Source organism: Halichoerus grypus, chromosome 7, assembly GCF_964656455.1.
Source record: "Halichoerus grypus chromosome 7, mHalGry1.hap1.1, whole genome shotgun sequence".
NCBI classification, from domain to species: Eukaryota; Metazoa; Chordata; class Mammalia; order Carnivora; family Phocidae; genus Halichoerus; species Halichoerus grypus.
The window spans coordinates 40,773,316-40,796,258 of NC_135718.1; positions in this window are offsets into that span (position 1 = coordinate 40,773,316).

Here is a 22,943-nt window from a genome sequence, read left to right on the forward strand (position 1 = left end):
TTTCTTAAATACATATTTTTAAAGTTGCATTGTGCTTGATGGACTTACATGTTGGACCAAAGCTTTTCAGAAATAAACATTGTAGGTTTTATTCTCATATAAGTCTTGGTAATTTATTTTTCCTTGAGCTTTTCACCCCTAATCTATCTAGAACATTATTGAATTTTCAATTAACTTTACATTTACTACTCAAAGGTCATTTCAGTGATTTATTCTTATTGAAAAGTCTTAAATAAAAACGCCTTAGGTAACTCTAAAACAAAACAGTTTCATTTCCTACTTACTTTTTCTTAATCCCTGGGAAGAATTACTTTTCTTATATGTTGTCTTGAGGATTAAGTAATTGAACCAGAAGATCTGGAAAGTATTCATTAAGTAGAAACAGGTCAGTGGCACTCAGTGGGGGTGATGTACTGCTCAGTGGAGTACCCCCTTTGTCTACAGCTATAATCAAAAAGCAGGAAGTAACGACCTCGTCATGAAACAATTTGAATTACAAGGGATCTTAAAACATACCTAATGTAACTACCATATCTGAAACTTGAACATGATAAAGAACATTTTTTATAAACTAATAGCAACATCATATTGGGAAGTGAAAAAATAGAGCCTTCCCATTAGCAAAACAGTAACTCCTGTTAGCACCACAGCATTGCTCTGGAGTTACCTCGTCAATGCAGGAAGACTACAAAAGGGAATAACTGGTATAAATATATTGGAAAGTAAGAACAAAATGATCTTTTGTTTGTATGTTTGCCCACATAGAAATCATAGACACAACTAAAATATAGTATTAGAAAAATCATCATGAAGTCTGGAGACAAGATAACTGTAAAAATTAATTTTTTTCTATATCAGGGGTCATCAGATTATGGCTCACAGGCCAAATCTGATGTATTGCCTGCTTCTGTAAATAAAGTTTTATGCCCATTTATTTATGTATTGTCTATCGCAGCTTTTGTGCTATAGTGACAATAGCCAGGTTAGCAGGGGCAGAGATCATAGGGCCCATAGAGCCTAAAAATATTTACCATCTGGCCCTTTAAAGGAAAAGTCTGCCACCCTCTGTTCTATATCTTCAATAGGAAAAATGCCTCTGAGCAACAGGGAGATGTGAAATGTATAAAATACTTAAGATTTAACTTACCAAGAACTTGACCCATTGATGCTCGCATTCTAAATGAACAATAAATACATGAAAAGAACCAAGACATTTTTGAAAAAGAAGAGGTTAACTAAATTGAATCTAAATAAAAAATTCAAAAAAAAGTAAAGGTAATTGTGGGGAAGAGAGATTGTTTGCTTAGCAATAATCAAAGTATTATCTAAAGTCACAGTTAATTCAAACAAGGTGATTCTGGCTCAGGGATATACAAATGGATCAATAGAACGAAATAGTCAAGAAGGAGACTCAACAGACTCATATATATTTATGAATTTATTGTATGCTAAATGTAGCATTTCAAATCCAGAGCTTCAAAATTTGTGACACAAAAAGTGACAGAACTGATAAAACTAGAAAGATAGACAAGTCCACAATTGTCTTTGGAGATTTCACCATTCCTGTCTTAGTAATTGATAGAATAAGTATACAGACAAATCAGTAAGAATATAAAAGATTTGAATAACACTACAAACCATTTTGACCTAATTGACATTTCTAGAGCACTGCACCAAAGTACAGCAGGATACACATTTTTTCAAGTGCATGTGGGACATTCACCAAGAGTGATCATATTTTGGTGATCATAAGCCTTAATATAATTCATAGGAAAGGAACTATACAAGTATGTTTATGGAATTAACTAGAAATCAATAACATAAGATATTTCAAAAATCCCAAAATATTTGGGAATAAAACAGTATACTTCTAAATAACTTATGGTCAAAGGAAAAAAACCACAAGAGAAATTAGAAAATATTTTGAAATAAAATAAAAACATAAAAACAAAAAATATTTTGAAATAAAATAAAAACATAATGCAGTGACAAAGTTTTTGGAGAGAGTCATGTGCTTAGTTTGTACCGTGCTGAATTTGTTATGCTTATGGGACCTCCAAGTGGCTCTACAAGCCTGGGCTGAAGACCTAGATCTGGAGGAATGTTTTCCTTGAAGTCAGTGCTTGAAAGTATGGGAATGGATGAGCTCCCCCAAAGAAAGTGAGATGGAGGCCAATGGCAGGGTCCTGGAGAATGTCAACATTCATTCCTACCTTGACTGCCCTTCGTGGCCCAGCCTAAAATCCACCTTTTTCACGAAGCCCATGAAGCCTCCTAATACTCATCTGTCCTTCCTCTGATTCCTTCATCAGCACTTCTCAAACTCTCTGGTGAAGGACCCATTTTATTTACAAACAGATGGATCCCAAAACAGCCAAAATACCCATCACATATTTACTGGAAAATGTGGTGGGCTAACTTGAGGACAACAGCTAAAGCTAGAAGATCGTCCACTTAAAAAGTAATTAAGTGCAAGGAGCACCTGGTAAAGCCTAGAGGGGTTAGAACAATCTAGCTTTTATCTACTCTAAAAGCTGATGAGCTGAGATTCCTTTCTGGAACCAAGTCCCACACTGAGGAGAAACTGTAGAATCAAAATTGAGCAAAACAGGGATAATAGCGGTGAAGAAAAGAGAAGGCCCATATAAAAGTGAACAAGGGGAGCAGAGGCAAAACTTCAGAAGGTGAGCTCAGTCAAGTTACCAGAGCTATCTGAGCAAACCCCTTAAAAGTTCAGGAAAATTAAATTCACATAAAAATGAGTAACCGAAAAGTATCATGATTAAATCACATACAAGTTACTACAAGGGGGAAAAAGTGCTGGGAAACTCAATAGCATCCCTACAGACAATGAAGGTACACCAGAAAGACGTGATCAAAAAACAGATCAAAACTATAACCTAGTATTTCAAAATTAGCTTAAAGACATTAGGAAAATCACATAAGATACACAAACTACAAAGATCAGTATGAGAAGAATTCAAAGTTGTTTGACAAATTGAGGATTAGAGACAAAAGTTTTAAAAATGAAGACTAAATTAGAAAGAACACAAGTAAATAAATACAATAACTGATGCCTTGATAAGAAATAGGTTTCAGAGGAGAAACATTTTCAAAATAAAATGAAGGAAACAGCTTGAGAGCATGACAAATATCAATGATAGGCAAAGAAGACTAGCATACAGATTATATGACTTTTATTTTTTTTAAATATTTTATTTATTTATTTGACAGAGAGAGAGACAGCGAGAGAGGGAACACAAGCAGGGAGAGTGGGAGAGGGAGAAGCAGGCTTCCCGCGGAGCAGGGAGCCCGATGTGGGGCTCGATTCCAGGACCCTGGGATCATGACCTCAGCCGAAGGCAGATGCTTAACGACTGAGCCACCCAGGCACCCCAATAATAGAAGTTTAAAGAAGAAAACCAAAGAAAGGGTACAGAGGAAACACAATATAATTTAAGAAAATATTCCTGAAATAAAAAAAATATTTAAAATTACATATTGGAATACTACAGTACATACCTGAGACTATCAAGTGAGCTTGACCAATGCCAAGGAATGTTTTAGTAAAATTAGTGAAGTTTGAAGAAAAGGAAAAAAATCCTTTGGGCATCTATGCAAAAAGAATAGGAGGAAAATGAAATTAGGTTACTATCAGTCTTTTTGACAGTAACATTTTATGACAGGAAAAATAGAGTAATATATTTAAGATTTTCAAGGAAAAAATATGAGCCAAGGATTTTATATCTGGTAAAACCTTGATGTATAAAGGGTGTAAATTAATGTCAACATGGGAGAAAAAATTGTTCCCAAGTTCCCTTTCTGGAGAACCTACTAAAAAAACACACTTTAAATAACCAAAATACTTAGAGTCATTTACATAATGACATTATATATATGTATTCTAATTATATATATAATATGAATTATATATGTTTAATGCTAATAAATGTATGGATATATGTGTTTTAAAATAAAAGGGAGAAATTATAGTATACAAATGTCTACATTACCTAACAAAGTAGATATAATCTTTTAAAAATGGGAGAGAATAGTATAACATGGGTATAATATAGGCAAAACATGTTTAAGTGTTTTTGGTAATAACTGGTAGAGTAGTATTGAATTGTTATTTTGACACTATCGTAATGTTGGGGAAAGCCAGTGAGTAATTATGGAATATTTGAATTCAATCATCCTTTGCATCCTTGTGAATGAGGACTCTCAATGTGGAAGAAAAAAGATACGGTATAATACAGAAGTTTAGTAAAAACCATATAGTTCTCACTTAGAAATGACAATATGAACTAAGAAACTGTTTAGATGATGGATAGATAGATGATTCGTTGGTAGGGGATTGGTATGTAGATAGATAGATAGATAGATAGATAGATAGATAGATAGATAGATAGATAGATAGATGATAAAGATAATAGATGGATGCTCTGTCAACTTAAATGGCCTAGAAACAGTGACCAACCAGTAAAAGTGAACATCACTAGTGCCCAGATTTCAGTTTCTAAATCTTGCAGGAGTGAAAGTGATAGAAAGACATTTTCAGACACAACAAACTAGAGAGTTTGCCTCAAGCAGAATACCCTAAAGGAAATTCTAAAATGAAAATGGCAGAAAATGATCTCAGATTAATGATGGAATTAAGAGCAGAGAATGGGTTAAATATGTTGTTGAGTTTAAAATACACATACTGAATTTAAATACATTATAACACTAGTATATTGTTCAGGAGTGATGTAGATAAATTTAAAATGTTCTAAGGTCTTTACATTATTCAAGAGAAGGGTGAATTTACCACTCAATGGTAGATTTTGATAACTTTAAAATGCTTTTTATAATTTCTATTATAGCTACTAAAAGAATAGGAAAAGAGTATATAATCTCCAAACTAAGAAAAAGTAACAATGGGCAAGACAGAAAAAAAGAAAGAAAGAAAGAAAGAAGAAAGAGAAAGAAAAGGAAAGAAACACAGAGGGTGGTGCAAATAAAAAGCATCTAAGAGAATAGCTTGAAGCCCAAAGATATCAGTTATTACAATAAGTGGTAAGTGGATCAAATGCTTAAGGTAAATGATGAAAAACATCAAGAGACAAATCTAAAACACAAGGATATGAAAAGGTTGAAAACAAAAGGGTGTAGGGGAGCCTGGGTGGCTCAGTCGTTAAGCGTCTGCCTTCAGCTCAGGTCATGGACTGAGTCCTGGGATCGAGCCCCGCATCTGGCTCCCTGCTCAGCAGGAAGCCTACTTCTCCCTCTCCCACTCCCCCCTGCTTGTGTTCCCTCTCTCGCTATATCTCTCTCTGTCAAATAAATAAATAAATAAAATCTTTAAAGAAAAAAAAAAGGGTGTAAAAAATGATGCAAACATCAGCCAAAAGAAAGTTGGTGTAGTATATTACTTTTAGACAGCATGGAATTCAGGCAAAAGGCATTAATCAAGAGGTTCACTGGGAGTATATGACCATTCTAAATTTGCATACACCTAAGAGCAGGACCTTAAAATATATAAGGCATATATACAAAACAAAGCATATATATAAATTGAAAATTCTACTTGTAGACTTGCAGTTTTTGTTCTCTCAGACCTCTGATTGATTTCTTGGGGGTTCAGAATGATTTGATAACTATTTAGCTGTGTTTGAGGGATGAGACAAGCTCAGGGTCCCCCTACTCCTCTGCCATCTTAACTCCTTTCTCTAAAAATTGAAATTCTAAAGAGATAGACAAGTACAAATAATAGATGGAGATTTTAACCCATCTCTCTTAGTAATTAATAGGCCAAGTGAACAAAAATCATTTAAACTATAGGAAGAAAACAGCCCTCTACTAGCCAAAGCCAGAGGCCTCAGAAGAAATCGACCCTACCAGCACCTTGTTCTTGGACCTTCAGCCTCCAGAATTGTGAGAAAATAGATTTCTGTTGTTTAAGCAAAAAAAAAAAAAAAAAATCAGATTATGGAAGAACATGACATAGCCAACTGACCAAAGAACATATATAGCAGTTGCATACAACTACTGCAGAATATAAATTTTTTCAAGCCCTTGTGACCCATATTATATGCTCACACCAAAAATAATCACACCTTGGAACATAACGTAAGTTCCAATTTATTCCAAAACCCATATTAAAATCATATGCATTTTCTGAACCAAATGCAATTATGCTAGAAATTAGAAACAGAATGATAACTGGAAAAACCCCATATACTTGAAACCTAAGAAATGTATTTTCAAATGATAGAACAAAAGAATAATCATAATCAAAATTAAAATAACTTTTAAACCGATAATGAAAATATTACATTGAAAAGCTTTTGTGAGACAGCTAAAGCAGTATTTAGAGGAGAATATATAGCCTTAAATACATATAAAGAAAAGAAAATACATCATTTTTTGTAATAGCCAATGTATGAAAACAACCCAATGGATGAATGGAAAAAGAAGATGTGATACACACACATGCACACGCACACACACGAATACTATACAGACACAAAAAATGAAATCTTGCTATTTGCAACAACATGGATGGACATTCAGGGCATTATGCTAAGTGAAATAAGTCAGACAGGGAAAGATTAATACCATATCTCATCTGTATGCGTAACTTAAACAAACAAAACCAAACTCATAGATCTAGAAAACAGATTGGTGGCTGTTAGAGGGAGAGTTGGGGGTGGGCTAAATAGATAAAGGGGGTCAAAAGGTACAATCTTTCCATTATAAAGTCTGGGGGATGTAATGTACAGCATAGTGATTGGAGTTAATAATACCGTGTTACATATTTGAAAATTGCTAAGAGAGTAGACCTTAAAAGTCCTAATCACAAGAAAAAAAATTTTGTAACTATGTGCGGTGATGGACATTAACTGGACTTACTCTGATGATCGTTCTGCAGTATATACAAATACTGAATCATGATACTGTATATCTGAAACTAATATACTATTTTATGTCAGTTATATACCTCACTTTAAAAAACTGAAAAAAAATAAGAATATTATGAATAAGTTTATGCCAATAAATTTGAAATGGACAGATTCCTGGAAGAGTATTAAAACTAACACAATCAAAATGGAAAACTTGCAATAGGTCTAAAATTTCAAGGAAACAAATTCATAATTAAAAACATTCTACAATAAAAAGTTCAAGCCTAGGTGGCTTCACTGGCAAGTTCTCCAAAATAATGAAATAGAAATGATTTCAATCTTATACAATTATATGAGAGAAAAAGAATTAGGTTGGCATAACATCCATACCAAAACCCCAAAAGGAAACTGTGAGAACATGACAGGTCAATTTCACTTACGAGTATGTATGCATGTAGTTTAAAGCAGCAGCAAATTGAATCCAGAAATAAAATGTTAGAAGATAATTTTCAAAGAAAGTGTAATTATTACTCTCATAATATTTTTTAAAGATTTTATGTATTTATTTGACAGAGATTGAGAGATGAAAGCACAAGCAGGGGAAGTGGCAGAGGGAGAGGGAGAAGCAGGCTCCCCGCAGAGCAGGGAGCCGACAGGGCCCTGGGATCATGACCTGAGCCGAAGGCAGATGTTTAACTGACTGAGCCACCCAGGCGCCCCTCTCATAATATTAAACATACACAAGTCAAAGATTTTATTTAACTCATCAATTAATGAGGGAACCCATAGCTGTTTCATAGGAAAATTCCAAAGAACCACACATCAATGCTGAAATTTACAAATAGATAATAAACTGACTTTTACCATAGGGGTAGGAAGAAGGACCAGTTGTACCTCCACTGGGCAGAATTAACTTGCATGTATACAAGTAAGAATCATTTGCATTGCTGTTAGTTATGTACAATTTACAGAGTTGTAAAATAGCTCAAAGACTACAAAAAGTATAGTTCCCATAAAATCAGAAAACCTAAAATTAGAAAATTTCCAGTTTACCTTTGAGAACATCAAGTAATCCTTTTGATTCATTTCAGGGCCCGTCACAGTTTTTCCTGGCAATATAAAAAGGGTAATATATCATAATCAAGTTGGGTTTATTCTAGGAATGCCATATTGATTTAACATTGTAAAACCAATGAATATAATTCATCACACTAATGGATTAAAGAAAATCCTATGGACAGCTCAATAGATGCAGAAGAAAAATTCTGATGAAATCTGATATCCATTCTTGATTTTGAAAAAGAAAAGAAAATACTTAGCAAGTTAGGAATAGAAGAGAATTACCTTAATCTTGGAGCAAATAGCTACAGCAAGCTTAGAGCGGACATTCATTTATTTAATAGTAAATACTATTCCCCTCCTATAAACCAAGTATTATCTTGGACTCATCTTCTGAAAAGTATGGGGAGCGGGGAGTGGAACCGGCGAGACTGAGTCCACCACACAACCAGGCTTGGATATTCACCCCGAGGAAGTGACAGCATCTTCTTATGCAAAAGATCATGCCTTCCTCATTGGTGATGATTCTTAAGTTCTTTCTCAGATATGGGGGGAGGGGATTTGGTTCATTATACCCCATAGAACAGCTTTAAAATCCTCTGCCAGTGTCCTTGCTGCTCAGGGTCACCACTAAGTTGTCAGCAACCCAGAGCCAATCCTTTTTTAAAAACCCAACGTATAAAAGGCACTTCAGGCCAAACAGAAGGGCCTGTGTTAGCAGTATTTTGTTCTCCAGGAAAATACATCTCCCGAAGAGTACAGCGTTCTCGTGTAAAGTGCTGATTCACAGGGGATTCCGCCAGTACGAAGCAGAAAACAACGGGGAACACTGAAGCCCTTTGCAACAACGGGCCCAGCCGACGAGGCAGGCGCAGCATTCCCGAGTGTGCGCGTTCTGGGCCCTACAGAACAGAGTGGGGTGCGGCTCTCTTAGCCGCGGTCCAAGCTGCCTGGCCGGCGAGGGGGGGCAGGTGGGCCTGCCTAGCATGCCTGGGCGGGCGTGCTCGTGGGGGCCCTTTACTTTTTCGAGAGTTCCAAGGACCTGTTGGGGGAGCTAAGGCTTGCGCCCACTGGCACTGCCTGCCGCCCCCAGAGCGAAGTCGTACTCTTCCTGCCAGGGCATCCGGGCACAACGGCCAGCCCCTCACTTCTCAGGTCAGGGTCTGTGGGGGAGAGTCGGCGGGGGGCGGGGGGGGGACGCCGCCAAGGCTCTGGCCAGAGCCAAGGACCATGAGTAAGGGGTTTGTTAGGGAGGCCTGCTCCTGAGCACAGGGCGGGGGCTGCTCTTTCCTCTGGCGCCAGACCTTCAGGGGAAAGGCCCTGGCGGGGGGCGCAGCCAGGAGTGACTCCAGAACACCTGGATGCTGCTGGGAGGCGGCCAGAGGGGCCCTGGGCTGGGGAGGCTGCTTTGGCTGCGGCCTCTGCTCCCGGACTGCCCGAAGATAGACTCCCGGCGCGCTCCCGTCTGCCCACTCGCGCGCTCCCTGGGTGCGCACCCCCGACACACGGACATTCTTGCGGGTGCCCCTGCCGGCCCCACACCGTGCTGAGCAGGGCGGGGGGGAGCAGCGTCCTATTCAGTCACCGCCTTCTCCTGCCAGGTGTGAGGACGGTAGGAGACACAGGTGCAGGTGCGTGAAGCATCATTATCTGCTTTTGTCCGCTCTGGCCCCGGTGCTCACAGTGAGCGTTTGTGCCCTGACCGCAGCAGACATCACATCAGGCAGTTACGGACTGAAGGCTTTCCCAGGAGCTCCTTCCAGGGCTCGCTTGTGCTTTATTCTGTTTTGAGACACGATTACCTAGCACGATGCCCAAATGGAGTAGGTCCTCAGTAAAAGTTAGGTGAATGGAGAGTGAGTGAACAGAGCAGTTGTGATTACTTACCTGTATGTAATGATGTCAGTAGTTTGGAGTGTGGTTCACACCATAGACATTGGTTTCCACATGAGCATACCTGCCCAAAACCCTAAGGCTGTTCCACAGAAACGTCCCGTGAGAGTCAGTACGAGAAAGCTTCTTTGATCAAAGACGTTTGGGGGGGGCACCTGGGTGGCTCAGTTAGTTAAGTGTCTGCCTTTGGCTCAGGTCATGATCCCAGGGCCCTGGGATCGAGCCCTGAGTTGGGCTCCCTGCTCAGCAGGGAGTCTGCTTCTCCCTCTCCCTCTGCCCCCTCTCCTCTCAGATAAATAAAATGTTTTTTAAAAAATAAAAGAAGTTTGGGAAACACTGCATTCCAGAGGCCCCTCCTGGAGTTCCATAGAGCATGTTAGCACGCTCGCGTCTGATGGGCCTGGAAGGGAGTTTGGATGCAAACATGCCATCTCTCTCTCAGCCTCTGGTAGGAGATTGTGGCTGGAGGACAAAGGAGGAGTGAATTAAATATCCGAATGCAGTAACAAACTTGGTGTTGTCTCTTTAGTGGATCGATAGAAATTCCACAGGCCGATGAGAGTTCATCCTCCAATGGTTTTTTTCAAGATGCGCTCATGAGTTCCCCATTCCTGGATTTCTGGCGTATCTGACAATGTTTTTATGCGTGTATGACATTTTGGCTCCGTATAAAATGCATGTGCCTTCTAGTATCTTTGACCAGCTTCCATGGTAATTCCTCTCCCCTTGGAAAGGAAGCCCTTCTCCTTCCAGCTAATGGCGGTGCTGGGGTTGAGTCAGGGCTGAGGGCTGGCTCAGCTGACAGCTGGGACTTTGCTCTGTCGTCTTTAAAGTCTCTAAATGTGTCCTCAGCAACGCTGTCCTCTGCGTGTGTCCCTGCTGCTCAGTTCCAAGCGGTGTGTAGTTTTGCATGGGTGAATGCAGGCAAATACGTTATTTTTCACAATGCATTTTCCTCGTGTTTTGGTGAAGCAGGCTGCCACCCATGGTCTTTTGCTCTTCGAGAAACCAAGTGCCACTGCAGGGCCAAGAATAAATAGCTTAAGTCTTGTCACAGAGGGCCCTTAGGACTTTTCCTTTATGGGGTAACGAAAAGGGACACATTGAATTTTCATTCTGCCGTGCCCACTGGAGTTAAGTAGATAACATCTGACAGGCCAAATGGCACCTTAGGCCTCGTTCTCTCCCAGGCCACTTTCAAGAGAGGCAAGCCAGTAATAATGAAAGTACAGTCACCATTTGGACTCCTGTTGTTTGTATAAGGCATTTGGGGAAACCTCTGTGAAGCTAATCCTTCTGAATGTTGGCATTCCTGTTTTGCTTAGCAGCTTCAGCTGATAACAGATAAACCAAGGTTACTGGTTAAAAATAAGCCGCAGTGGATGTCGACCCCAGGATTCTGCTCGCCATGTGTGGAGCGGCGCAAACGTTCACACCCCCTTGGCCCGTGTGTCTCAGGTGCTTACGATAAAAGGCGGGTCCTGTTCATCCTGGAACCTGACCGCTGACCGCTCACTCACTGAGAACACCTGGAACAAGAAACCGACGGGACCAGGGAGAACAGAGAGAGAAAGTGATAATCCTTGAGTCAAAATAGGAGCTCACCAGTGCAAGCGGGCCCTCTTGACAATACTGCTGTTGGGTGTGATGTGCTTTCCACCTGTGGCTGGGCTCGTGTGGACCTTGGCTTTGCCCTGGCCTTGTACACGGGGCCTCTTCCGTGGGTACGGTTTGTACGTGGGCTCCTCCTGTGGAAGAAGTGGGATCACAGTGTTCCCTTAAGTAGCAGTTGCTGCTCATCCCTCCACTGACAAGAAGAATCTGAGGTCCCTTTGGGTGATGACTTGCCCTGGGCCAGAAACGTTTCCACCCATGGAGACCCCACGCCACGTCCGTGTTCCACACTGCTGAGAAGGAAGGCTGTGGGCCGCAGGTTGGGCAGAACCTGTGCGGGGCCCAGCGTTCCTCTTTCTTGGTCACGCACTAGCTTCCTCCTTACCCCCGCTCCCTTTGGGGGGTGGGGGGGAGCCCTGCGCCGGGCTGGGTGCAGAGCAGTCCCACCTCTCTGATTACCCAGGTGAATTTCACCTTATAGAAATCCACCCTCCGCCAGAGGAAGAAAAAGAAAAATAGACCACGGTTTTGAAAGTTTATGGTTGGGGTGATAATTTCACTACTTAACGTCTAAATTAACCTTGGTCTACCGTATTTCTAATTTTGCCATATTCAGTTTGTATTGTCAGTGCTTGATGTATTTTCTGGCCCCCAGAAACATTAGGGAAATGAACGAATCAAGTAAATAAATGTTGTAAGAATGGGCAGCGGGGTGAGTTCGTCCTTACTCAATATTAGTTGAATGCTGATTCTTTGTGTGACCCTCAGGGAGAGTGGCGCCAGCCTCCGTGGAGTGTGAGGTCTGTGCTTCCCTGCAGAATAAGGATCACAGCGCAGAGACGCCACCCATCACCTCATCTGAAGCTCAGCTCACAATGACTCCTGAGAGAGACAGAGACAGAGAGACATAGACAGGGGGTGGGAGAGAGAGAGAGACAGAGGGGGAGGAGGGAGACAGAGACAGGAGATGGGGAGAGAGACAGAGACAGAGAGACAGAGGGAGAGACAGAGGGAGAGGGAGAGACAGAGGGAGAGAGGGAGAGACAGAGAAGGAGCGAGAGACAGGGAGGAAGAGGGAGGTTCGTTGGTTCTTGTTTGGAGGTGAGGACTCACGCTCCGCTGGCTGCTCCCTCCCTCCTCCTGGTGCTCAGCGCTGGCTCCCCTGGAGGGGCTGAGCGCTCCCCTGTGGACCGGGCTGAGAGACGGGGAGGGCAACGTGGGTGTGCGTGCGTATGAGAATGAAAATTCTCTTGCTGGAGCCATTCCCTGCTTGGCTTTGGAGCTGAAAGTGAGCCTCGCACTGGGCAGAAACACTGGACTCTGGCGCTTCCCACGCACCTGTCACATTACCTGCCCGGAGCCCACAGGACCCGGAGCCCGGCGCCTGTCCTTTGCTTCAGGTGGCTTCTATGGCCCCGGCACAGGCGGTGGGACTGGGCACCGGTTCGCATCGTGCAGGCCCCTCCTGCTTGTCTCCAGTCGGGCCTGACCCAGAGCTGTCGGCAGCTGCCGGGGGAAGGGGGGCCTGCAGGGGAGCTCTGAGAGAGCGGAACAGGCTCTACCAAAGACAGAAGGAGGGAGGCCACCGGATCAGGCCTCGTGAGACCCTTTCTAACCACCTTTAAATGGTCTTCCTGCCGCTAAGCCCTGTCCCACCTCCGTCATGCCCCACTGCATCCCACCCGCATGTCCACACATAGCAGTCATTGTGCCAGCCCGTCCTGGCGAGCCCGTCTCTAGAGGACACCTCTGATAAGGTTACTCGGCTCAAAAGCCGGGCATGGCTCCCCACTAGGTCACCAGTAAGCTGAAACCGGGAAGCCAAGAAGTCTTCTCCACCGGCATAGCCTTTTCCCTCCTGAGGAAGGAAGCCAGAGGAGAGCCGCCCTCACAGCTAGGTCTGGAAGAGGGCTGCCCTCACAGCTAAGGGAGCTGGCAAACAAAGTCTCCTTTGAGGGCCCTGGGTTGGCCTCCAGGACAGACAGGCCCTGCTCGCCCTGGGCCCAGGCACCAAGTCGGGGCGAGGCTGCCGAGTCCTGGGCCAGGAACAGCTGCCCACAGGCCTTCCAGCTCAGGAGGCCATCACTCAAGCCGAAGAATCTCCAGGAAGTAAGACCTGAGCTCTCCTGACGGATCGTTACCCCCTCGCTGCGACTGCAACAGCAGGCCAATAGCTCAAAGGGCTTGGAGAAAGTTCCAGCATGTGGGGAGTCCTGAACCCACGGGGGAAGCCCCTCAACCCGGAGGGTCTCGATGGAGGTTGTACCTGCGGTTTGGGGTGCAGTGTGGGACTCCCCCTCCCAGGCCCCCTCGTGGAGCCGAGCACGCTGCTGACACTCAGCAGATCATAAATCACCATCCGCCAGTGCCTTCAGCTGGGATAACTCCACAGCTGGAAGAATTTTCTTTCTTTCCCCAAAACTTAACACATCATAAAACACAGCCGTTTGGGGAATGAGAACAATCGGGAGGCATTTTCGCCTCCGAGCCTGTATTCTGGGAAAGCTTGGGAGGTGAGGTTTGGAGTCTGATACGTCTCCGCACCCGACCAGCCACACCAGCAAGCCCCGAGCACGGCCGTTTCCTCAGGTCCCCAAGCCTCTCCTGGACTGGTGGCCCGGTTGCTGTGGCCCAGTGCTAGCTGGACCGAGTCAGACCGATGTTGGAAAAGGCCAAGGTTCCCTCCCCGGGGCCATCTTGGATTTGTGGCATGTGGGCTTATAGTGAGCAAGTGTTAGTTTGTCCTAGGAGTCAGCACTGAATCTTCTCATCCCTTTCTGAGTCTGTCAGCACCTGCATCTATCTGGGCCAGGTATGTCGAATTCACATCTTGTCCAAGACCCCGCGGGTGTCTGATACCTGCTCCCTAGCCCGAGTGAGCAGAACACCTACCAGCAGCTCCTTCCCAAGGCAGAACCTCCAGGTTCAGGGTGGACAGTAGGTGGTCTCCAAAGACAGTCACCTTCAATCCTTCCCTCCCTACAAAGTGCTCTATCAATCCCTGGCACCTTGACTTGGGGCCAGATCTTTCACTAGCCTTGACCAGCAAGATGCGGACAAGGTGATCATTTTAAGCCAGTTCTGAGTCTGGTCCTTAAGAAGACTGGCGGCTTCTGCTTCTTCTGGGGAGGCCTGCACCCTGCTATAAAGAAGCTGGGGCTAGACTAATTGCTGACAGGCCATATGAAGAGAGGGACCACACGCAGGGGCACCCAGCTGGCAAACCCAGTGAGAATATCTAGTTAAGGAGGATGCTGTCAACATGGGGTGAGTTCACATGGATAGAGTGCTTAACATAGAGCCAGGCACCTGGTAGCTGTTAGACCAGTGTTCACTCCCCTCCTCTGCTCTCCAGTTCCCTTGCCCACCTGATTCTAGAGGTGCGATGTCTGATTCCGGTAGCTTGAGGGCCAAGAGGATAAATATGGATCAATAACACTTTGTCACTGCGGGAAGTGTTGCTCTGGCATGATGAACCACACAGTGTTGGCTCCGGCAGAAGTGCCTCGGTGGGCACACATAACATGTGGGTTATGAACCACACAGTGTTGGCTCCGGCAGAAGTGCCTCGGTGGGCACACATAACCTTCCTGCTCTTCAACAAAAGCCCTTCCTCAGATATCCGAGTGGTCAGCATGTCCACGATGATGACCTGGAATGCTTGAGTAAGACTTGTCCAAGTCAGCTGAGTGAAACCCAGACTGGGGTCTCTGTATGCACATGTATGGCCTGTGAGAGAGAAATTGCACCGGACATTTGTTAAAAACAAGACAGATTTCATTCGAATACCTGTAGTAGGGACAAGAGACTTCACTGCAGACCCAAGCCCAACTCCAAACAGAGCAGAGAAAGCGAGGGATGTATCTATCACCAAAGGGCAGAGTGAGAGGTCATGAGAGGTCAGTGGACGGGAAATTTCTGAGAGGAACTGATTAGACAAGAGTTGGGGTGGTGGGAGTCTCGGTAAACTGGACCCAGCACACCCAAGTCTGCTCGGAGAGGGTGTTTGCCAAACCACAACTTCTGTTCTCCAATATTGGTGTCATAAACTTAGCTTTCACTCACGCATTCGTCCATTCACTTACTCTCTTTTTTTCCTTTCTGTCCTTCATTGAGTAAGTGTTGTCGAGCATTTCCTAAGGGGACAACCTCATAAGCAGAAGTAGATATAGTGCTGTTCACATGGTGCTTTGAGACTCGGCTGGAAGATTAAAATGTACACGTTTATAAAATCTCACAGTGACTGTTGAAGAGAGAAGCATGAAAGGGACGGTGCCGTCAGGACATAGGGCAGAGGAACCTGCCTGGGCTCGGGGTTCAAGGCAGGTGGGGTGGCCCCGCTGACATTGGGCTGGACTGCAGGACCAGCGAGGGCTCCTTTGCGGGGGCGGGGGGGTGGGGGTAGGTGGGTGGGGCACACAGGAGCCCAACAGGGGCGGCGGCGCCCCCTGCAGGCAGCCCGGGGCACGGAGCAGGCCCGCAGGACTGAAGGAAGCCTGGGGGAGTTCCCCCAGGAAGTGGGGCAGGGTCACCGCCTGGGGCCAGGGGGTGCAGGCAACAGGAGATTTCAGGAGGGACAGAAGTTAGAAGCGGTCATTTTGGAGGGCAGGAGTGCAAGCTGAGAAGAAACACACGGTAGGTGTGACAGGTAAGACACTGGAGATGTGGCAAAACGGATCCGTTGCCAAATGCACATGACCTGTTGTGTTCACTTTGTCCACTTTGGCTCTTTCTCCCTTGTAGGTATATACACCTACACATATATAACCTAATACATATGCATCTCAAACCCGTGGATATACGGTTTATGTTGTCTGTGTGAGGCTTTGCATGGACTGGGAGAGGCACTTGTCTGTGATTTCCGGCTGCAGTCAGTAGTGTGGGAACCGGCAGAGGCCACAAGCCACGTGGTGCGTTCAGGAAACCGCAAGCTCAGTCGCTTGACTGGAGCCAGGGCAAGGGGAGAGAGCCGGCTTGGCCTCTGTCCCTGGGGGAGACCAAGGAGAAGGAGCAGATGGGACATATTAGCTGTTCTGGACAAAGGTCACCTTAATTGGGGCCCGGGGATGATTGCACACTAGTGAAACAGGTGACAGTCCAGCTGATGTGACCTGTGGGGGACCCATCTGCACATGCATGGCCCCAAGCCTCCTGAGAGCATCTCGCTGAGACTAAAGCAGTGCTTTTTCAAAACCACCAGTCCCATGAGCCGGAGAGAAAAAGCCAAGTAAGTTGAAAAAATAAAAAAAAGCTGCAAACTCCCCTTCCCCCCCCCCCCCCCCCCCCGCCTTGGGAGGATTGCTTTTATTAAAGGCTCCTTGGTGTGGAAAGTGGTGAGAAGTGTCGCAGTTCAGCCAAACTGTAGCTCTGCTTCACTGGGAGTCCAACTTGCTTGTTCTGCATAATGCACGGTGCCGCCTGGGAAGCTCGGGTTCCCTGGAGCAGAGTAGGAGAAACACTGGCTAAAGAGACCGGTTCCCAGAGGCTTCTGCTCTCATTTAAATGTTGCCAGGGAGTGACCCATTGGCACATCAACACGCACACATTACTCGGGAGGAATGCAACAGAATTCAGTCTCAGAGCACCTGTGTTCAGCAGAGAGACCATCCCCCACCCCCGCTCCCGCACACATGACCCGGGAGGAGGCTCACGCACCGTCGGGGCGGGGTAGAGCTCCAGTTCAGGGGTACAGGGGGTACAGAGAGCCTAGGGACACAGGTTTGGAATGGAGGTGTGAGGTGTGTCAAGTCAGCCTAAGCGGCGGGGGTCGGGTGGCGGCAGATAAAACAGAGGTTCTGGCGTTTCCTTTTCTCACACACCCAGGGTGGTAGTGGCGCACGCATCTGCGACGGGGCTCACTGAGGCAGTCATTCCTACCTGGGCCACTAGGAAGAGGGTGAGGGCGGAGTGGTATGTACTTCTTGGAAAAATCTCTTCAGGGACCCTGATAGACCACCGTATTCATCACGCCTTTTGTTTTCGGTGTTCTGATGCTTTGACATCTGGGGGCCCTGCTACCCCTCCTAGGACTAGCCCAAATTCCCGAAGGTACTCAACCACTCACCGAAGAGTGGGCTTTTCAAATGCAAACCTACCCATCCAGAGCCCACTCCCCAACCACATCCTTCATTGGCTCTCACGCTCTGGGTCGCTGTCCACCTGCCCCCATCGCCCCAGGGCCAGGTACCACACAACTCGGACACCCCATGCCCCAGAACCTGCTGAAATGATTCAAACTAGCCAACCCTTAGCCTGCTCACCCTGCCTTATCTGATCTCTCCATGGAAAGCACAATAAAGCCTCCTGCCCCCATTTTTACCTCTCCATCTGCCTCCTGACCCTGGTCCTTTCTCAAGTGGTCCTGCATGGCGGGCTCTGCCCTGTTGTGGAGCATCTGTGAGGGGAACAAACTTCTTCCTTCATGACAATCGTTTCTGGGTCTGCATGTCTTCGATCATTTTCATGTCTACACGTCTGATTAAAACAAATCCCAACTACCCTTACAACAACCCCTGTGGGTAGGGTGAGCCGTGAGTAAGGTGACCGGGACATTCCCGCTGGACACCTCTTGTCCCACATAATTATTAATGGCACTCTTTCACTCTCAAAAGCTTGGTTTGGATGATAAATTTTAAAGGGCTGTACCTCCCAGTTGAGAATCACAGGTGAAATGTAGCAAGAGAGGTGGGTCAAAGGCAGAATTCCAGATGTTCCCAGGAAGGAGACTGAGGATTGATGCAAGGGAGGGGGAGAGCCCACGCTTGTCACATCAGAGAAACTGTGATGGGAAGGTCACAAGTCACATGGGGAAGACAGAGGGAAGGAGAAGCAGGACGGCACCACGCCGCCTGGTCTGCGGTGGGTGTGGGCGGCTCGGACCCTGCCTGCGGCTCGGACCCTGCCTGCGGCTGAGGGTGAAGGGAGAGCAAGGTGGAAAGTGGTGATCAGTGGCGATTGCACGGTGAGCCATTCAGCTTTATGTCATGTAGGGAAGCAGGGAAGGAGATGGGATGGGAATCTGAAAGGCAACAAGGCTGAGGAAGTATTTTCAGTGAATAAACTGAGTTTTCATGAGTTATGTGGAGAAGAGACAAGACAGAACACTCAGTGGGGAAAGGACAGTCTCTTTAACAAATGGTGCTGGGAAAACTGGACAGAAGAGTGAAACCAGACTCCTACCTTACCCCATACACAAAAATCAACTCAAAATGGAATAAAGACTTGAATGTAAGACCTGAAACTCCTCAAAGAGAACATGGGGGTGGGGGGGACTTCTTCACATTGTTCCTGGCAATGACTTACTGGATTTGACGCCAGAAGTACAGGCAACAAAACCAAAAACAGACAAGTGGAACTATATCAAATTAAAAAGGAAGGGAAAGAGCAAACAAATCGAGTGAAAGGCATCCTATGGAGTGGGAGAAAATATTTGCAAACCATCTATCTGATATGGGGTTAATATCCAAACCATTAAAAAATACAAGATCTACAACACAACAGCAAAAAAAAGAAAAACCCAATTAGAAAATGGGCAAAGGACTTAAATAGACATTTTCCCAAAGACGATAAACACATGGCCACCAGGTATATGAAACGATGCTCAACATCACTAATTATCAGGGAAATGAAAATGTAAATCACAGTGAGATATCACCTCACACCTGTTAGGATGGCTATTATAAAGAAAACAAAAGAAAATACGTGTTGGCAAGGATGTGGAGAGATTGGAACTCTTATACACTGTTGGTGGGAATATAGAATGGACAGCTGCTATAAAACACAGCATGGAGGTTCCTCAAAAAATTAAAAATGGGACTACCACATGATCTGGCAATTCCACCTCTGAATATGTATTCAAAAGGGTTGAAACCAGGATCTCGAAGAGATATCTGCACCCCCATGTTCATTATAGCACTATTTACAACAGCCAAGGTATGGAAAAAATCCAAATGTCCTTCAACAGGTGAGTGGATAAAGAAATGTGATATATATACACAATGGAATATTATTCAGCCTTACAGAAGAAATCCTGCCATTTTTTGACAACATGGATGGACTTAGAGGACATTATGCTAAGTGAAAAAAGCCAGTCACAGGACAAATACTGTATGATCCCACTTATATGAGCTATCTAAGATAGTCAAACTCATAGAAGTAGAGAATAGGGGCGCCTGGGTGGCTCAGTTGGTTAAACATCTGCCTTCAGCTCAGGTCATGATCCTGGGGTCCTGGGATCAAGCCCCGCATGGGGCTCCCTGCTCTGAGGGGGGCCTACTTCTCTCTCTCCCTCTGCCTGAAGCTCCCCTTGCCTGTGCTCTCTCTCTGCCAAATAAATAAATAAAATCTTTAAAAACAAGCAGAGAATAGAATGGTTGTTGCCAGGGGCTAGGGGGAGGGGAAAATGGAGAGTTTTTCAATGGGTACAGTGTCCGCTATGCAAGATGAGTAAGTTCTAGAAATTTGTTATACAACAAAGTACCTACAGGTTAACAGTCTGGTATTGTACTCTTTGAAATACGTTGAGAGGATAGATCTCATGTTAGTGTTCTTACCAAAAAATAAAAATGAAAAAATAACACAAGGAAAATGTCTTGGAAGTGATGCATATTTTTAGTGCCTTGCTGACTTGATTGTGGTTATGGTATCCCAGGTGTGTGCCTATGTCCAAATGCATCAAGATATTTAAATTAAATGTGTGCCTGATTTATCAATTATTTCTCAACAGAGCTAAAAAAAAATTAAAAGGAAGCTCTAAGACAGAAAAATGGAAAGAGGTCAGGAAGGAATCAGGAAGGTGAGGGATCCAGAATCCAGCGGGAAAAGTTTGTCTTGAAAAGAGGAAGGATATTTTTCAATAAAGACCCCCTGGGGGGAAAAGAGAGACACTTTGAGGAAAGGGGGAGAGAAGGTGAGAACGTCATTATCGGATGAAATTCTCAATAAATGATGAAGTGCATTCATCTGGTATGAGTTCAGGAAATGGGGGTGGGTCTGTGGACTTGGGGATAGGTGGAAGATTGGGAACAGCTGCTGGGGGAATCTGCTGGAACACCAGCGAGCGATGCAGAACTGGGTTGTGCAGCAGCCTGGAGAGGCCAGCGGAGGTTAGCAAGGACCGGCTTGTCAAGGAGCCACGGCACACAGCTACACGGCGTCCCCTCCAGGCTGCATGGGCCTGGAGGGGAGAGAGGAAGCCAGGTGGTGGCTTATCACAGTGCTGGGCCTGACAAGGCAGTGATGGAAAAACGTAGGTGGGCCAAGGATTTGGAGCTGTATGGGAGGATAGAGTTCAAAATGATTTCAGGAGGCACTTGCAGGGTGAAAAAAATGGGTGATCTTTATGCAGATAAAAAACAGGTGTATAAGAACTGGGGAAAGGTTGAAGGGCAGGCAGATTGTGGTCAACAAGGGCCACTTGAGAAGGCATGGCCTTGGAGCTGGGGCTGGAGTGATTCTTAAGGGAGAAGAGACCTAAGGTGAGGACATGTCTGTGTGTCACTGAAAAGAGTGGAATCAAAGTCCACCAGAGGCCTGGGAAGTGGAGTTCCAGAAGAGTCATCTGCATGGAGGTTGATGTCCTATCTTCAACCTAGCCTAGACACTGATGGCAGGGCCAGAGTCAAGAGGAGCACCTAGGGCTCCCATCCTCTGAGAGGACAGGGAGCTTCAGGAGAGTTGTGGATGGCAGGAAGACAGGTGGGGAGATGGTGCTGTCAGGGGGGGCATTATTCTCCAATGATACGGTGAAAATACCACTATGGGGTGGACACCATGGGGGGGCTGTAGCAAGGGAGAGGGTTTCTAAAGTGCAAGGTCAACTCTGTTTTCTTTATGAGCTTTCCAAGCCTTGGTACCAAGAAGTCACAGAACAATGTGTGTGATGGGATAAGGTAAATATGAGTAATGGGGTCAGTTATTAATAAAGCTATTGGTATTCCTGAGGTGGGGAGATGGGAAGGTGGTTGGATTTGAGAATGTTAAGCTCCAACATGATGGGAAAAAGATTTTTCGCATTCAGGTTGGATAGAGAAGTCTCAAGAATCATGTCTGGAGGAGAGGTGAGAAGGAGAACAGAGAAATAGGGGTTCTGGTTGAAAGGCGAAGGGCAAGGTGTTGCTGGATGACTGTGCAGGTATCACCCAAGTAGGGATGCTGAGGGTTCAAGGATGGGTCTGGAGCTTGGGGGGAGGTTAGGGCTACATCTATAAACATAGCCACTATTGACATCAAGGAGATAGGAAGAGCCATGAGACTACACCTGGAATAGAGTAGACAGAAAAAACAAGAGTTAAAAACCAAAGACTTAAAACATAACAGTTTGGGAGATGAGAAAGCTCCAGCAAAGAAGACGAATATGGGGCTGCCCTTGAGGTGGCAGGAAAACCAGATGTCATCAGGGGAATGAGCTTCGGGAGCAAGGGAGAGGACAGTGGTGCCAGATGCTTCTGAGAAATAGAGGAAGCTGAAGGCTGGAATAGAAAATAGATGAAAAAGAAATACGAAGCCCACAGTGTCCGGAAAGTGGAGGACCATGTCAAAGACCTAACATTTGTGCCATCAAAGTCCCAGAAGAGGAAAAGAAGGTGGGGCTGAGAAAGTATTCCAAGAAAGAGTGGCTGAAAAATGTCCAAATGTGGAAAATGACACAAATGTTTAGATTAAGAAGCCAAACAAACCCCCAATAGGGTAAAACTGAAAGAAATCCCTGAGAAGACACATCACAGTAAAAACTCTGACAACTAACAAGAAAGAACCCCTTGGAAGCAGCGGGAAATGGCACAGTGCATGTAGAGGAGAAGCAGTCAGAGTGGCGGCAGATTGCTCACCTCAAACTCCAGAGGCCGGAAGAAGTGGAGCACCATGATTTGGGGGCTGACAGAAAGGAACCCAGAGGCCAGTGGAGATATCCTTCAGAAATGCAGGGGAAGTCAAACATTAGTAAGCCTCAAGTCTGATAGAGGATTCCTCTCTAGAATATACAAAGATCTTTCACAACTCCACTGTTAAAAATAAGCTAGTCCAAAAATGGGCAAAAGAAACGAAGAGAGAGTTCACCGAAGAGGATAGATGCATGGCAAGTAGTCACTGGGAAGATGTCCAACACCGCCAGCTGCCAGCCACTTGGGCAATGTTGCTTCAGACCCCAGTGAGCAGTGTCCTGAGTGAAAGAAGCCAATATCCCGACAGGCACATGAAAAAGTGCTCAACATCGCTTGGCATCAGGGAAATCCAAATCAAAACCTCAATGAGATACCACCTCACACCAGTCAGAATGACTAAAATTAACAAGTCAGGAAAGACAGATGTTGGCGGGGATGTGGAGAAAGGGGAACCTTCCTACACTGTTGGTGGGAATGCAAGCTGGTGCAGCCACTCTGGAAAACAGTATGGAGGTTCTTCAAAAAGTTGAAAATAGAGCTACCGTACGACCCAGCAATTGCACTACTGGGTATTTACCCCAAAGATACAAAGGTAGGGATCTGAAGGGCTACA